General features: G+C 31.7%; 1 non-coding gene across 1 annotated transcript; it reads left to right on the plus strand.

Moving 5' to 3' along the window:
• Positions 1-5,691: 5,691 nt before the first annotated feature.
• On the plus strand, positions 5,692-5,798 carry LOC139856634 (small nucleolar RNA R71). Its single transcript, XR_011762102.1, has one exon. It is a non-coding gene; the product is annotated as a small nucleolar RNA R71 (small nucleolar RNA).
• The last annotated feature ends 9,378 nt before the right edge of the window (positions 5,799-15,176 follow it).

Consider the following 15,176-nt stretch of genomic DNA (forward strand, 5'->3'; position numbering starts at 1 on the left):
TTTTGAAAAATATTTTGTATGCACCCGATTTATCACGAAACATTATTTCTGTATCCCGTTTGAAACAATATGGTTTTAATCTTAATTTCATTAATGATGATATCCATGTTTCTTTAGATAATGTGTTCTATTTTAAGGCTTCGCCTTCGAATGGTATTTATGAATTGGTTCATGATGACACATCATACAATAGCTCAATGTTCCATGCAAACACCAAGAAACTCAAAAGAGATTTGAGTGATTCCTACTAATGGCATTGTCGCCTTGGTCACATAAACAAGAACCAAATGCATACACTTCAAAAGAATGGACTTTTGAAATCAAATGAACTAGACTCGTTTGATGTATGTGAGTCTTGTTTACAAGGCAAAATGACAAAACCACCTTTCAAAGGGACCTATGAAAGGGCTAAGGACTTATTGGGATTAATACATTCGGATGTATGTGGACCCTTTAAGCCCATAACTAGGAATGGTGAAAGATACTTCGTTACTTTCATTGATGACTTCAGTCGTTTCGGATATGTCTACTTATTAAGACATAAGGACGAAACTTTTGAAGCATTCAAAGAGTATCAAAACAAAGTACAAAATCAACTCAATAAGACAATCAAGGTACTTCGTACCGATAGAGGAGGTGAATACCTAAGCGATGCTTTCCAAAATCATCTTAGAAGTTGTGGGATTATCTCGTAACTCACTCCTCCTGGAACACCCCAACTGAATGGAGTTTCCAAAAGGAGGAACTGAACCCTAATGGATATGGTTCGATCTATGATGGCTAGAAGCTCGTTACCTCTATCATTTTGGGGTTATTGTCTATGCTCCGCGGCTCGTATTTTAAATATGGCCCCAACCAAGAAAGTGGAACGAACTCCTCATGAGATGTGGTTTGGAAAACCTCCATCTCTATCATACTTAAAGGTATGGGGATGTGAAGCTTATCCTAAGCGTTACGTCCCTAATAAGTTGAATGCTCGATCCACGAAGTGTATCTTCATAGGATATCCCAAGGATAATATGGGATATTATTTCTATGATCCTTCCGAGCAGAATGTATTTGTTGCTCGGAAGGCAGAATTCCTTGAAACTAAGTTCTTAATGGAAGGCGAAAGTGAAAGGAAAATAAATGTTGAAGAGATTCAAGATCAAGTAGATGATGCACAATTGGTTGACACTAGCACTCAACTTGAAAATGTTGAGAATGATCAAATGGATGATCAAAATACACAAGACGTTCGCAGATCTGGTAGGATTAGTAATCCTCCTGAGAGATATGGGTTTCTCATGGATGGTTTTTATGTGGTTGATTTGGATGAACCAGTAAACTACCAAGATGCTTTATCAAGGATTGATAAGGATAAATGGCAGGAAGCCATGAACGCTGAGATGCAATCCATATATGACAACCAAGTTTGGGAATTTGTTGCACAACCTGCTGGCTCTAGGCTAGTTGATTGTAAATGGCTTTTCAAAATGAAAACCGACATACATGGAAACTTGGATACATATAAAGCTAGACTTATAGCAAAAGGTTTCACTCAAACTCAAGGGGTTGACTATGATGAAACTTTTTCGCCTGTGGCAATGCTAAAGTCTATTAGGATATTATTTACCATTGCTGCTCATTATGATTATGAAATATGGCAAATGGATGTCAAGAACGCTTTCCTAAATGGATATCTTGTGGAAGATGTCTATATGGTTCAGCCTGAAGGTTTTGTTGATCCGAAATATCCTAAAAAGGTATGCAAGTTAAAGAAGTCAATCTACGGATTGAAACAAGCATCTAGAATGTGGAATCATCGCTTTAATGAGGAAGCCGAGAAATTTGGCTTCATTAAAAATGGTGATGAAGCTTGTGTATATAAGAAATCTATTGGGAGCACTATCATGTTCCTTGTACTATATGTGGATGATATATTGTTATTTGGAAATGATATTCCGGCAATGGAAGGTGTCAAAACTTGGCTAAGTAAATGCTTCTCCATTAAGGATCTTGGAGAAGCACAATACGTTTTGGGGATTGGGATCTATAGGAATAGATCCAAGAAACTGATAGGTTTGAATCAAAGTGCATACATTGAAAAGATCTTGAAAAGGTTCATGATGGAGAACTCTAAGAAAGGTTTGGTACCTATTCAAAAGGGAACAATTCTCAGTTCGGCTGGTACCTATTCAAAAGGGAACAATTCTCAGTTCGTCTCAGTGCCCCACCATGAAAGATGAACAGGAGAGAATGAAGAAAGTCCCATATGCGTCTGCCATTGGGTCAATCATGTATGCAATGATATGCACTAGACCGGATGTGTCATGCACTCTTAGCCTGACAAGTAGATACCAGAATAACCCAGGAAACAGTCATTGGATTGCTGTTAAAAGTATATTAAAATACCTTAGGAGGACTAAGGATATGTTTCTGATATATGGGTCTGGTGAAGAGGAACTTGCTGTAAAAGGTTATGTAGATGCGAGTTTCCGAACTGATCGAGATGATTCTCGATCACAATCCGGTTATGTCTTCACGTTAAATAGAGGTGCGGTCTCTTGGAAGAGTTCAAAACAAGATGTTGTTGCTTTATCCACTACAGAGTCAGAGTACATCGCCGCATCATTGGCAGCTCAGGAAGCTGCATGGATGAAGAAATTCATCGACGACTTAGGAGTAGTCCCTTCCATTCAGGACCCTCTTGAGATCTTTTGAGACAACGAGGGTGCGATTGCTCAAATCAAGGAACCTCGTGCTCACCAAAAGACCCGTCACATTGAGCGGAGATTCAACTACATAAGGGATGAAGTTGAAAAGGGAAAGATATGTATTCGCAAAGTTCACACAGATCTTAATATAGCGGATCCACTCACGAAACTCTTATATGGTGCAAAACATCAAGGGCATGTTAGTGTATTAGGGCTTCGATATTCTAGTGATTGGTTGTGATCTGTTTTAAGTATTGTTAAGGAACGAAATTGTTCAAACTCATTGATATAATTATGGTATTAATTTATTTTGAGTTATGTTCCTATTTTTCATATTTTATCCATGAATAAGTAATTAATCTAAATTCCGTAGTCGATCACAGTTGTGGGAACAAGTGTGAGGCTTAGACTATTATGAACTTGGATTGGTATACATTCACGGGATGAATGTGGGGCAAGGTTGCGACCAAGGTTCAAAGATATTTGTGGGATACAAATATTGGAAGACCCGCCCACAAGATTTACTAAATGGAGCCTTTGTGGTTGATCACATGTAGTCTTGAGTAAAGGTGAATATCATTGTATCCTCTGACCTGAGATGCATATTGGGTTCAGATATTTACCAAGTATTGTGCCTTGATTCTTTCCTTCGCTATTCTAAAATATGGTAGTTCACAAGGAAGAGCTCAGGCATAATGCAAGGTACATATTTAGGACGTATGTAGTCAAGATGGAATTTGTCCCTCTTATTCGTTGAGAGTCAGATGTCTAAGGCCTGATAAAGTTAAATCTAAAAGAGAGTGATCACTCTGTATCTCTTGGATTTAACATGACATCTAGGACGAAAGGATATAATGAAAGATTCACCTATTCATATTCGAGATGAGAACTCGAAAAGGATGATGTTATTGAATGGCACAAAGTCATAACATATTGGGGGTGATGGACGGTCGTTAGGTGGTATCCATCACTTGCATTAATTTCTTATGTTTCTCGTGCAAGTGGGAGATTGAAGGTTTTTCGTATGCCCGATAGACATATTAATTTAATGTGGCTAATATGTTATGATCCAAGTCGGGTCATACCCAATAACAAGCTTACCGACACCCTAAACGTATTCAAGCTTAACGATTAAATCATTAAGTAAATACGCGACACTTGGATTTTAGAAAATCGGTTTTCTAAAATGTTATCACTTGAGATAAATTATTTGGATAATTTATATATAATTGTTTATAAGTTTTAAATGATTATATTGTGTTATATTTTATAAAAAGTTTATAAAATATGAAAGTAACATAAAAATATACATGTTTTATATATATATATATATATATATATATATATATATATATATATATATATATATATATATATCAAGTTTATATATATGTAAATACATTGTTATATATAATATATAGTGGCAGATTTTGGGTCTCCAAGACTCATATGCATGCCTTGTTATTGTTACTTTTAAGAACACAAAAGTCCATATAAGCATGCGGAACTCTTGGACCAAAGCAAGACTTATTCTCTCAAGTGTAACTAGTATTTCCAAGCTTAAAAAAAAACTATTTTCAGCTCCTGCTGCTGTCCACAAAACCGTGGGGTTTTGTACATCAAAGGTGGTTCCAAGTTTTTTTTCCAAACTCACATTAAGTGTCTAATTAAATCCTAACTAAAGTACTAGGTGTTGGAGGTTGGCTTGGGGTATTATCTCTTGAGGTTTCATAGTTTTGGAGATTACTTTCATCATCATCTTCCCAAACTTGATGCTGTCCAAATTCAGCTCTTAACTCATCATATAGGAGGTATAATCTTACTTCCTTGCTATTTTATGTAAGCATACATTCATGGCTTGATGACTATATGGAATTCATTATAAATGGTTAATCATATAAACTTGTTTTATTGATAATCTTGCTTCCGCTTTCTTAACAATTACAAGTTGGTTTTGTAACTATGTTAAACTTATTGACATGTTTTATGAACTCATTGAATTCCATCAAGGAAGTGGTGGTTGGTATGGTTTAACATAAGGTTTAGCTTTAACTGTGTTATCTTTATTAACCTTTTCAACTATTTTGTTTCCTTATCTTGCTCAAGTTGTAGTGCCTGTGTAGTAGGAATAGAGTCATCATAAATTACAGGTATTTTCGGTGGTTTAAGTGTAATATCACTTCTCATGGTAATGGCTTTAGTTGTTTCATTCCGGGAGTTAGCATTTGTATCACTAGGTAGACTTCCCGGTTTTCTTTCACCTATCAACCTTGCTAGGTTACTTACTTCTTGTTCCAGATTTTGAATAGAAGCTTGTTGTTTTCTAAATGCTTGAGCATTTTGTTCATTAGTTTGTTTCTGAGATGTGAAAAACTGAGTTTGAGATTCAACTAGCTTCGACATCATGTCTTCTAAATTTGGCTTTTTATCATCGGTTTGTGGTGGTTTATTTTGAAATATAGGTCTTTGCTGATTGTAAGTATTATTAGATACTTGTTGATTGCTAGGACCTTGTTGGTTGTTGTATGGAACATTTCGGTTATAATTCTGATTGTAGTTTGGTCTTGGCGGTTGATAATTATTCTAATAATTATTTCCAGGCCTTTGGTTTATGTATGAAACATTCTCTCTTTGTTCCATTGTTTGTTCAATACTGAGACAATCTTTTGTCAAATGTGGTCCTCCACACTGCTCACAACTAATTCGTATTGCGTGAATATCTTTAGTCATCTTTTCCATTCATCTTTCGAAAGCATCTAACTTTGCGGAAATGGAATCAAAATCATGGCTAGAATCGGCTCTAGCTGCTTTAGATGATCTAACGATGTCTTTTTCTTGATGCCACTCATGTGAGTGGGAAGCAGTGTTATCAATAATTTTGTAAGCTTCAGTTGCGGTTTTCTTCATAATGGAACCACCAGCTGCTATATCGATATCTTTTCGTGTAGTAATATCGCATCCTTGGTAGAATATTTGTACTATTTGATAAGTGTCTAAACCATGTTGAGGACATCCTCTCAACAACTTTCCGAATCTTATCCACGCTTCATATAAAGTTTCATTTGACTTTTGTGTGAACGTAACTATTTCTCCTTGAAGTCTCACGGCTTTAGATGCCGGAAAGAATTGTTTAAGAAAATTTTCAACTAAGACATCCCATATATCAATCGCCCTTCAGGTAACGATTCTAACCAATCTTTGGCTTCTCCCTTTAAAGTCCAGGGAAATAACATGAGATATATATGTTCATCCTCAACTTCTCTGATTTTGAATAGAGTACAGATCATATTAAAGGTATGAAGATGTTCGTTTGGATCTTTCTTCGGCGCACCACTAAATTGGCATTGATTAGTTACCATGTGTAGGATTTGTCCTTTAATTTCATAATCTGGCGTATTAATGTCTGGTTGAGTAATTGCGTGACCTTGGCCAGTGAGTTTAGCTCTCATTCGATCTTCCATACTTAGAGGTTCCGGATTTTCCATGATTGAATTTGTGTAATCTGAATCTCTAGAGGATTCTGACTTAATGGTTTCTTCCTCGACAATCTCTGGATGAGTGATTTGTGGTTCAGGAGGAATGATTAGTGGTTCAGGATCTTTGAATTGTCCTTGAATATCCTCCAGGTTCTCAATTGTGAGGTTGGGTTCAAAAAATGGATTATAGGAAATTTGAATTGGAGTACTTGGTCGACTAGATGACGATTCTAAAGAAAAATCAACGGCGACAATATTGGCTAGATGTCTTGATCGAGTTACAGGTGGTGAACAGTTTGCTCGGTGCATTCACTGAATATCCTATTAGTTATAAAGATAAAAATTATATAAGCTATCAAATTAATAGACTTTTCTGATTTTGCCCACGTTTTGAATAGCCAATAGATGCAGCCGGTAGCCAGGACCCTTTAAATCGGAAGCCCACAACTCGCCACTAACAAATCCAACTATTACTACGAACCAGAAAATTTTGGATGTCTATCAATTTAACCGCTTAAAATAATTTTTCTTCGAAATTTAAAGAAGATAAAATATATGTCCTAAAAACTAGAGCGTCGAAATGAAAAAGAAAAGCGCGTCGAAAAATAAGAGGTCGAAAAATAAGCGTCAAAAAATAAAAGTCAAAAAATAATAATAATAAAATGCAGCGTCAAAACTTAAAAGCCTAAAAACTAAGAATTAAAACTTACGTCTAAAGGTATTAAAGCTTAAAGGAATTCTATATCCAAAACGCCAATAACTTAAAAGGCACTAAAATTTTAAAACTGTGTCGCAAAATTCTAAAGCACCTAAATCTTAGTCTATAGAAAAAGCACTTAAGGGATTTTACGGCAAAGCCTAAAAATCTAGAAATATAAAATAACTACGGAAAAATACTAAGTTTAAACTAATTACGAACGATAAAAATACAAATTACAAATTAAACTAATAAAAAGATACAAAAGTTAAAAATAAAACTTAAAGTTATAAAAATACAATTTTTATAAAAATATTATTTTTATAATTTTTTATTTATTAAAAAGGTACTAATTTATAAAGTAATAAGCCTAATTAAAACTTAAATTACAAATTAATTAAAAACTAAACTAAATAATAAAATAATTAACCCTAATTAGGTTTACTAATAATAATAATTAATAATACTCCGTAATTAATGTTGTACGATGATCAAGTATGGCGTGTCAGATCAAGCCATGCGGTCGCATGGGTTTATACCTTCACTCTCATGCGATCGCATAGAGTGCAGGTTCAGATCAGATGTAGGTCGAAAAATTACAGGTTCTGTTTTCTTTTTTTCTGATTTTTAAATTTATATATAAAAAAATATGTAATAAAAAAAACTTATATTTAAAAAAAATTACTTCTTAGTTTTAATTTTTAACAAAAGAAAAAGAAAAATATAAACTTTTTAATTTAAAAAATTAAAAATGTAAAAATATATATATATTTTTTTATGTTTTTATATTTTAAAAACTTATATATTTTTACAAAAATAGATTAAAAACTTAATATATTTTTTTATAGCGTTTCGCTTTCGGTTCCCCGGCAGCGGCGCTAAAAATACTTGATGTTATGCGAGGTGTATACGAAATAGTTATATTTTTATTGCGAAATACTATTAAATACGATACAATTTTACACAAGTTATTTATTTATTTATAGAGTGGATATACCTAAACCTTGTTACAACACTATAGGCAGTGTACCTAATCGTAAAGTAGTGTAGTTTTTAGTAAGTCCGGTTCGTTCCGCAGGGAGCTAGCTCTAACGACCCGTCCTAATCCATCTGGATGAATTCTTCAATAATTGGTCCCATTGCGAGGTTCTGACCTCTATATGCCATGAACGACTCCATGTAATATGAGCAAATGCACAGCGGAAGATTTTTTTCATACCTGAGAATAAACATGCTTTAAAGTGTCAACCAAAAGGTTGGTGAGTTCATAAGTTTATCATAAAATAAAAAATTCTGTAATTTTGATAGACCACAAGATTTAAATGTGCATGGTACAAATGGGCTCGAATCCTATACCCACCTGTAATGTACATGCGATATTTTTTAAATACAGTACACCTTTCTCGTGTACGAAACCATTTTCATAAATCTTAGTAACCGTGCACATATCTCATGCACAAAACCAATACACATAACCTGTGTATAAAAATCATTCTCTCGATACATAACATTCACTTTGCTTTAATAGTTTAGCCTGGTAACCGACCTTAACATATAATGCGCATCAATAATATCCCCAAAATAGAACATCTCGTATGTATAATAATCATATAAACTTCGAAGTACTAAACACCACGCCCATAGCTCTTCCGTCTAGTGAACATTCTGGGTGGGGGTGTTAAACCCGGTAGCTACCTTTAGGATTCGCGTGAATTAGGGGCATACCCGATTCTAATTCTTAGGTTGCCAAGCAATAATAATCAGGGGAAATATTCACAACAATTAGTGGCAATTATAACGTCCAACTAATTCAATAATAATCCACAGAACTTTTGTCTGCATAATAATTCATTCGAGGAATGTTTTGCTTGTGTCTATCTCGTCAAACATTTATAAAAGCATCTCATGTATTATTAGTTCAGAATATATATCAAAAGCATTTAATAAAGCAGTTGTAAAAACAGCGCATGTATTCTCAGTCCCAAAAATGTAAAGAGTAAAAGGGAATCAAATGAACTCACCATACGATATTTTGTAGTAAAAATATGCATACGACGGAATTGAACAATGCAGGGTTGGCCTTGGATTCACGAACCTATATTAATTGTATATATATTAACGCATATCCCATTTAATCAACTAAGTTTACTTATATTTCATAATTTATTAAAGTTAATATATATATTTTTTTATATAATTATATTTATAATAAATATATAATATATAATTTAGTTAATAAATATATATTAGTATGTAATATTAGTTTGCTTGTAATATATTTTTTTATATGGATAACATTTGTAAAAAAATAATAATAATAATAATGACAATAATGACAATACTTTCAATAATTTTAATAATACTAATAATAATAATAATAAATAAAAAAATCATAATAATAATGTTAATAATAAAAATAATAATAATAATAATAATAATAATCATAATAATCATAATAATCATAATAACAATGATAATAATAGTAGAGATTATACCATGTACATCATAACATCGATCTCGTTCATCATCGTCACTTAATTGATGTGTGTGTGTTTGGTGTTGTCGTCGAACAACAAAAAAAAATATAGACACCGATGAGTTTGCCATTCGTGGCCCAAGTCATCTTAAGAGCCCAATTAACAAATGTTCATCTAAATGAAAAGAGTCCAAATTGTCTTAAGAGTCTAAGTACCAAAATAGTCCATTTAAATGAAAAGAGCTCAAGTTGTGGAGGATTACTATCGACAGAAAAACTTAATGATAAACATAAACGAGTTGTTCGATCTGTCCATCATCGTTCATCATTATTCATCATCTTCTCACAACGACCATAATAGTTGCAGGTTCGTGAATAGCAATACTGAGGGTTTATAGTTTATGGGTTTTGGGGGTTTTTCGAAACAGAAAATAGGAAGTAGGCTTAGGTGATCGAATGGTAGGTTGTTCATGGTAGTTTAATAGTTATCGTTCTTTTCGAGTAGCTACTGAACGGGTGGTTTAATGAATCGGGCTTTAATCGAACACAACAGCAAATTATTATCACAACTCGTCATCATGTAATAATTTAAACTATCATCTAACACCATTCATCATTATTCTTCATTATATTCAACAGAATTTGAAAACTCCAACGGCAGTAGCAGTATTAGTCGAATAAAAAAAAATTAGGTTATTTTGGTGCTCGAGCTGTTAAACATGAAAAAGAATACAGCATAGCTGCAGTAGCGAAAACTAAAGAAGAAAACAATAGCAGTGAATTAATTGAGTTTGTAGGAAGATTTCACAAAAGAACAAGAGCAGAAAAACTTCAATTCTGCAGGCCATCAAACCGAAAACTTCCATCGATATTGCCATCTAATCGATTCTTAATCCTCGAACCATAAGAACTGTGATATATATAAATATATATATATTTTGATCCAAACATTTCAATTTTATTAAGAATTACACATAAACATAGGGGTTTTTGCAATATGAATATCAATTATTGAAATTGAAATTCGATGTGTTTCAGGTTTTAATTCCTTCATGTAAACTTCATAAAATCAAATTTATAGTAATCAAAAGGCATTATTTCAACCTGAATCAATAGTATACGTTCGAATTTGAGAATTTCAAATCCATTTCACTTTTTATTCTACAGCTTTGACTCAAAAATTCGATTTCAAATCATTGAATTAATACCTGAAACTTTACGTGTAGATTCATGAAATAAATCTAATGGACTCTGTATTAATAATTATTGATGATCGATTCGAATCTTAACTCTTGACTAAACAGAATCGTAAACAGCAAAACTGCAGGTATATCTCTTTACTCCCGTTTATTCTTCAGATATCAACAGAGATTTATAAAGTGAAATTGGATTATCGATGTAACAAGCAGATTAGATTGAGAGTTATTTTGTAGTGAATCAATTGGGATCGACAAATAATCACGGGTAGAGGAAGAACGAATCAGGAGAGAGATAAAAATATAGATGATGGTGATAGGGAGGAGATTTATTAGCGTAATTATACATCTTTATATTTATTTAATTTTAATAAATATGATATATTATTAATATTAATACTTTTAAAATAATAATAATAATAATATTAATAATAAGGATAATGGTAATTATTAATAATAATGTTTATAATTATATTTATAATAATAATATTAATGATAATAATAAGTTGTATTATATTAGTATTAACAAACAATTTTAATAATTTTAAATATTTTAGTAATAATAATATTACTACTAATATTAATAATAATATTTGTAATACTATTAATGTTAATAATAACTAATAATAATGATAATAATATTGATAGAATAAATTAGTATTTACACATAATTATTTACATGAAATAAAATATTATATTTTTTCTATATTCCTAAATTAATTGTGTTACAATATTTATATAAATAACTATGTATAGAATAATACATATTACATACCTCAATTTAGAATTGTTAATATCTATATATATATTCGTTATTAACATCGCCTAGAATAAAACTAGTATTTCTAAATAATGTATTCAAGTTATAACATATATATATATATATATATATATATATATATATATATATATATATATATATATATATATATATATATATATATATACATATCTATTTACAAATAGTTGTTCGTGAATCGTCGGAGATGGTCGAAGTCAAATGAATCCATGTAAACAGTTCAAAATTTTTGAGACTCAATCTAACATACTTTGCTTATCGTGTCAAAAATATTAAAAGATTAAGTTTAAATTTGGTCAGAAATTTCCGGGTCGTCACACTAGCTGAGTTTAACGCTATATTTATTTTAAACTATATTTGTATCAATATATATATATAAGTAATATTATTATTATTATTATAAAGGGGGGTTTTTACTTTTTAGTGACCGGTTTGTCGATTTTATGTCTTAAGTCACAATTAAAACCTAATGCAAAATATTAAATATAAATATAACTTAATTTAAAGCGTAAAGTAAATGACGATAAATAAAAGTGCGATAAATAAAAGTGCAATAATTTAAAGTGCAATAAATAAAATGATAGTAAACAAAAGTGCGATGAGATATAAAATAAAGGAATTATGCTTATTTAAACTTCCGTAATCATGATGTTTGACGTGTTGATTTTAATTTATTACCATGGGTTAATTGTTCTTTGTCCTGGATTATTCGATATGTCCATCTGGTTTTTGTCCATAACAGTCCATCAGTCATAAATATAAAGTGCTAGTGTCCTCGTCAAATTATCCTTATACCCGAAGTCAAATATTCTAACTAATTGGGGACTTAAACTGTAATAAGGTTTTAATACATTGTTAATGATTACACCAGGTTATCGACTATGTGCAATCCAAGGTTTTAATACTTTATTAACAATTACACCAAGTGTCCTTGTATGTAATCCACCCCTGTTTTAATGAGTCCATTGACTATTAATCCATCCCCGTGTCCGGTTAAATGAACGATTATTAGTATTTATAAATATCCCGCCCATCGTATCCGATCGAGTGTATGTAGTTATTTATAATTATCTCAAATTGTAAATCTCTATATTAAATTAATGAACTATCATTCAGTTAAACAAATATAAAGCCCATTAATAGCCTATAGTCCAATTTTTACAAGTGTCGGTCTTTTGTCCAAACCCCAATTATGGTACAAAGCCCAATAACCCCGTCTTTAATATTTAGTCCAACATCATGATTACTTTGACTTAAATAAGCATAATAATAACTTAGCTACGAGACATTAATTTAAAAAGGTTGAACATAACTTACAATGAGTATTAATCGAGCAGTGTTACACGGACAGAATTTCTACTTACAAACTTAAAACATTCGCCACTATAACCTTATTATTATTAACTTAAAATTAAAATTAAAATTATAAATATAAATATATTGAGAGAGTGAGATTGAAGTATGATGAAGGTGTGTATAATTCGCTGAAAACTCGTCCAATTTATAGACCTGGCCAAACTGTTCTTCCCATGCGATCGCATGGAATTATAGCATCCAGGCCATGCGATCGCATGGCCAGCTGGATCAGACTACATTTGCTTCCAAAACGTGGGCGGCTTTTATTTATTTATTTAATATATAATATAATATATATATATAATTATATATATTATATATATATTATATTATATTCTTGTGCATCGTTGAATTGTAATTTTAGGTCCGTTGCGTCGCGCGTTGATAGTTGGTTCATGTCTCGGTTTCGGATTTTCGAACGTCCTTTCGTACTATTTAATATATTGTACTTTGCGTTTTGCGGGTCGTACTCTTGTAACTTTTAGACGTTTCTCGGCAATAATTTGAACCACTTGGATTGTACTTTATACTTTTTAGCGTTTTGGTCATTTGCGTCTTCAAATCGTCGAATCTGTCTTTTGTCTTCACCTTTTATTATTTAAACGAATATCACTTTTAAATAGAACAATTGCAACTAAAAGCTTGTCTTTCTTGAAGGATAATGCTATGAAATATATGTTCGTTTTTAGCATTATCATCACTCTAGCATTAAAGCTGCACCTTTTGAAGCTTTATATGGTCGGAAATGTAGATCTCCTTTGTGTTGGGACGAACTCGAGGACAGACATTTAACTGGTCCTGAAATTATTCATGAAACTACCAAAAAGATCGTCCAGCAAATGCACTTCATTGAAGAACCTATAGAAATCATGGAAGGAGAGGTCAAACAAACGCGTAAAAGCAACATACCTATCATTAAAGTCAGTTGGAATTCGCGTAGAGGCCCCGAATATACCTGGGAACGCAAAGACCACATGATATGGAAATATCCCCATCTTTTCTCAACTGCTGATGCAAACGAGGAATCTACCTAAAACTTCGGGATGAATTTTCTAATAACGGGGAGGTACTATAACGACCCTCATTTTTCCATTCTATATTTTTCCAATATTAAATGCCCAACAATATAATTAAACTTAATGATTTAACTTGAATCAATTAATTGTTAAGCGTTAAGAATTAAAATATATAATAATTAACTTTGTGTAATAAACGACAAGTTAATAAAAGATAAAATAATGAGCTAATAAACTTTTGTGAACAAAATAAATAACCTTAAACCTTGTACACTTAAATTATTAAACTTGGATAGTTAAGGAACCATTTAAGCTAATTTAAAGTACAGGGACTAAAGTGAAAAATCCCAAACTCCTCCCTTAAAAAGCCCTAGCCGAAATTTAAAAAAAATAGTGAAATGCCCATTATACCCCTCCCAATTTTTGGCCAAGGCAACTCCCCATCACCTCCTCATTAATCTTGACTTGTTCCCTAAGTAAAACTTAACCTAAACCTAATTCTAGAATTCTCTAACCACTCCTATAAATAGAGACCTAGGCTAAACCATTTTCTTGTACCAAATCAAAATCACAAATCTCTCTCAAGTCTCTCTCCCTCTCTCTTATTTTTGGCCAAAAACTGAAAATCACCACCACCACCATCGAAAATCATCATCATCTTCAAGGGTTTTCAAGTGATCTTCAAGCTCGTTCTTCGTGTTCTTCAAAGATCTTCAAGGTGTTCTTAGTATTTGGAGTGCTTTGATCTTCATCTTCAAGTGTTTCTTCTTCTCTTTTGTTAATCATCTTCAAATCTTCAAGGTATAACATAAACCCTAAACTTATTTACATAACCTTTGATCTTTGTTCATATTCATGTTACAATCTTGTTAATTCATATACATATACATTAAATACGTGTACACACATAGATATATATATACATGAAAGAAAAAAAATTTAAATATATATGTATATGTAGTCGACCGGAAAAAAAAAGATAAGGGTGTTTGATCTTTAAAACCTAGAGATTTGCTAAAAGATTTTTTAGTGTTTAAATAAGGAAACAAAGTATATACATATATACATATACATATTCGATATATATATATACATGTAAAAAAAATATTTATATATATATATATATATAAACATTAAATAAATATTAAAACCCTAATTAATTAAACCTAAACCTTAAAACATTAATTAAACTCTAGTCATTTATTACTAAACCCTAATCATTAAATACTAACTAATTAATAAAACCATAATACTACCTATACTACTATTTAACACTTATACACTTATACTATTACTAACACTTATAATATACTACTTATATTATAATACTTATGTTACAATAGTCATTCACGATAGCGTGAAGTTACTTGAACATCGACGTTGCTTAAGGCCTAGGGTGATCCTTGGTACCACTATGGGACGCTTGTGGATTACGAATGCCAAACTTAGATTTTGGTCAAAAAA

The sequence above is a fragment of the Rutidosis leptorrhynchoides genome, chromosome 6 (genome assembly GCF_046630445.1).
Source record: "Rutidosis leptorrhynchoides isolate AG116_Rl617_1_P2 chromosome 6, CSIRO_AGI_Rlap_v1, whole genome shotgun sequence".
In the NCBI taxonomy this organism is placed as follows: domain Eukaryota; kingdom Viridiplantae; phylum Streptophyta; class Magnoliopsida; order Asterales; family Asteraceae; genus Rutidosis; species Rutidosis leptorrhynchoides.